At 46.0% G+C, this 3,993-nt stretch overlaps 1 long non-coding RNA gene across 1 annotated transcript; it reads right to left on the bottom strand.

The window, feature by feature from the left end:
* Positions 1–373: 373 nt before the first annotated feature.
* Positions 374–3,076, bottom strand: LOC116806857 (uncharacterized). The gene is made up of 2 exons (XR_012053387.1): positions 2,860–3,076; positions 374–2,607 (listed from the first exon to the last, which is right to left on the bottom strand). It is a non-coding gene; the product is annotated as an uncharacterized lncRNA (long non-coding RNA).
* Positions 3,077–3,993: the final 917 nt, after the last annotated feature.

The raw sequence follows: 3,993 nt of genomic DNA on the forward strand, positions 1-3,993 counted from the left end.
TTGAATTTTTGCTACCTTATGCAGTGTCTGAGTATCTTGGAAGGGGAATGGAAATGTAAATTACATAAGCTGAATAAACTACTGATGACAGCAGAAAAAAGCTGGTTTACAGTGTTTCCTCTCTAAACATCTCATTGTAGAATTTGGATATGTGCCATTTCTACAAAGAAAATTGTATTCTAGACTTTTCTTAAAAGTACAAATAATATTTCTAGCAAGATACTGAAATGGCATTTAATATCCATCTGTTTAAATTTTGTGCTAGTGTCATGGTTTGACACTGGTATAATGCCAGTGCCCCCATGAAAATGCAACCTCTCAATTGAATGCTGTGAAATGTGATTGAGAACAGAGCAAAGCAGGCCAAGCTTAATAACAAGGGAAAAAAAACTTTATTAAGCGACTACTACTATATAACTATAAAAGGAAAAAAAGAAAGAAAAACACACAAAAAATCCAGAATGAAAACCTTTCAAAACATTCCTCCTCCCACCACCCAACTCCAACAAACCACAGTGAGACACAACTTGGACCCTTAATCCAGTTTTCACCCTTCAATATAATCAATACCAAGTCCATCAGGGGAGAGAGGAGTCTCCCTTGCACCATAGACCCCCAGGAAACACAGCTGCCACTTCTTGTGTTTCCATGTCACACATGGCACCACCCAGAGAAAATCTGCCAGCGTGACCCTCTCCTTTCCATGCACAGTGCTCTCACCACTGTGCATGGACAGACGGCTCATAGGGCTCCTTTAAGGATGCTTTGCCAAGGACCAAAAGGAACAACAGTCCAGTGTCTCATTTTGGGACCACTGTTCCCCCCATTTTCCCCTGGGGCCGAGGGTCCAAGAACAGAGATCTTCTTCTTCTCTGAAGAGAGAGGGCATCATCACACCCTCCACAGCTCTTCTGTGTTCACTCTGTTCTTGTACTGGTAGTTGCTGAAGCAGGTCTCTTGGGTCACCATGCATCCCCCTAAAATACAGTCTCTCTTGGAGGAGAAATTGGTTCAGTCTATGGCTAACAAGAAAAGTCCAGCCAGAAGCCACTACATCATCTCCCCCCAACCTTCTTTTCCTAACATCTCAGGTCCCAGGCTGTCTCTCTTTCCTTCAAATCGAGGAGGAGTAATATTTCACAAAGCCTTCATTCCCCAGTGAAACGTGGATGAAAAATTAAACTCCACAATTCTAATAAAGATTTGTAGGGAATGGGTATGTTTATTCATAGCGCTGTGGACGCATGCCGGGACTCACTGCCCTTTAATGGACATGCGTGCCTCTGAAAACTCCCAATCTTTTTTTATTACCCTTACTAATTTCCATAGGCATAGAATTTCACAATAGGTTAATGCATATTCATTCTGCTGATTTCACATTACACTTACAGTTAGTTACACTTGTACTCAGTTTTTGTCAGAAAGTACAGAAAGAACTCCTGGGTCGCTCTGCCCTGTCCATTTCAAGGTCTGAGGAGTCTTTCTTATCTTTTATCTTTTAGTGTGGAAATTTGCATTCTTTCTCCTTAGCTGGGGTAGTTTTGCTAGGCCTGCAGTCACCAGACTAAGCAGCATATTTAGCAAGCTCAAAGTGGCACATTTCACTTAAATCTAAATGGATTTCTACCCTGTTAAATTTTCACTCTGTCTCGCCAGGAAGGGGTTAAAAATCCTGGACTCCCCAGATGGCTGAAATCTTGGCCCAGGACTCCATCTCCCACGCTGGGCACCTTCCCTTCCCTCCCCTTCTCCTCTGCTGGCAAACTTCCAGATGTCTTCAGGCTCTCAGTTTTTTCCCTGTAGCAAGATTTCTGAGAGAGAGAGGACATGATTTATATTTAGAGTGAAGGTTGAGCTACCCCCAGCCTAGGCCTCAGATATGGGCTTTGGCAAGGCCTTTGAAACCGATGACGCAGGTAGGAATTAGTCTGTGGTTCAGTTAGAAATTATGTTCAGGTGTGACTACAAAGTAATGAGCTTTCTGAGTGTGAATTAGTATAGGTCTGCAGCGTGAAACTTTAGCAACCTTAAGACAAAGACAAACAATGTTTGCTGGCCAATGATAGTATGCTCACAATTTGTAAACTATATTGAAGTGTGTATAAACTGCCATCTTATAAACAATAATTGGAGAATGTAGCATTAACCATATTGGCTTGATCTGCGTTTGTCCTGTTCAGCATTGCCTATTTTATAAGAAGTCCCATGCTTCTTTTGGCACCCAAACAAGGGATTTGGAAGACTCCGATGAGCTCCCAAATCACCCCAGTGGCGACAGGGGGTGGTCTCCGAATGGCGTGAGGGGAAGACACGCAACGGGTGACTCAGATCCCAAATCGCTTCTACTGCAACGGGGATCACGATACCAAATCGCTTTTTAGTGAGGGGGATCAGGGTTCCGGAGCATCGAAGACTCCAGACTGCAAATTGTGCTGGCTGTGACGGGAGAAGGGTTTCCAAATCGCTTGCTTGCTACGGGAAACGCAGGATCACAACAGAAGACTCCGCGGTTCACGCATCGCCTGCGCGGCGCGAGTGGACGAGGCGGAGCGAGGGGCTGGAGCGAGTGTCGCTGCTGGCTCGAGTGAATGCTAGGAGCGCCTCGCACTGGTTGGCAGGTGAGCCGCATGCAAAGAGAGAGAAAGTAAACATGGATAGCGACTGGAAAGCAGCGCGGCAGCTCCCTTTGTATATTCTCTCCAAGAGAGGGGACAAGCTAAAGGGGACTGAATTAGAGTTGCTTCTGTGGGCCAGAAACAAGGGAAAATTACAGAAGCCCTCACTCATCTTTAGCGAGACGGAGTGGCAAGAACTGGGGCAGCTGCTGTGGGACTCGGCTTGGAAAAATATTTTACATACCTTGCAAAGTATGTCCACCGAGAAAAAAGCGGCGGATACTGCAGCGGAGCAGGCTGTGGTAGCGAGCACCAGCCGACCGCTGGGCGTTGCCGGGCCGAGCAGACCAGGACGCGCGGGCACAGCAGCGGTGGAAGTAGGTGCGCAGGCAGCGGATGTGACTCTGCTGACGGCCAGGAAGAATGAAGGGAGGCAGGAAATGGCCCAGCCGCCCCACTCTGTGGGCGGGGTGAAACCCAAGGAGACAGGCGGAGTTGATGACGGAACGGGGCTGGCTCAGGAGATGGAACACAGGGGCGGAGACCAGGCAGAGACGGGAGCGAGGCGGTGCCGCCCTTTCATCTCCCTGGAAACGCAGCAGCAGGGACCGCGCGAGCTTAGGGGGTGGCCCCGCATCATCCAGCAATGGCAGCGGAGCTCCCCACGTGGGGGGTGGAACCGGACGTGGCCGCGGCTGTGAGACAGTAGCAACCCACACGAGGGGGGGCCGAGTTTGGACACGGCCGCTGCGGCAAGACGGCAGAGGAGATCTGCACGGCACCACCCAGACCTGGTTGCCGTGGCAGCGGCAACACCAAGGGCAGCAGCACCACCGGTGGCAGGATTGCAACATTACAGCAAAAATTTCAACAGTGTTTTTCCAATTTTTTGCAAGAGAAAGAAAGCATAACAAAAGTGCAGCAGTACCGAGTCATTGTCCAAGATGCAAAGAAGGGGGAACAATATGCAAATCAATGTTATCTCAAATACGATATGGATGGAAATCACTGTATAAAGATAAAAGTATCAGTAATGATTCAGCTATCAAAAATGTCTCTGCAAAACAGAACATTTCAGAAATGTCAGTCAGATTGATTGTTAGTGTTGAGTTTGTAATCTTTGTTTTTGCTTTTATAGATAATAACATAAATAGTGATTATTTTAAAGTTTTTATAGCTAATGTTAAGATACATAGTGATTGTTATTAATGTTATATGAATGCTTTAAAAAGATTGTCTTAAACTATTTCAAACATTTCTTGTTGATAAGTGGATCATATAATGTGAGTTCTCTGATTTTTGTGATAAGAATTATTATTAAGGTATTAAGGTATTGTTATAGTATTTACAGTCAGTTTTCATGTGTTTTACTATCTCT

Source organism: Taeniopygia guttata, chromosome W (assembly GCF_048771995.1).
Source record: "Taeniopygia guttata chromosome W, bTaeGut7.mat, whole genome shotgun sequence".
In the NCBI taxonomy this organism is placed as follows: Eukaryota; Metazoa; Chordata; class Aves; order Passeriformes; family Estrildidae; genus Taeniopygia; species Taeniopygia guttata.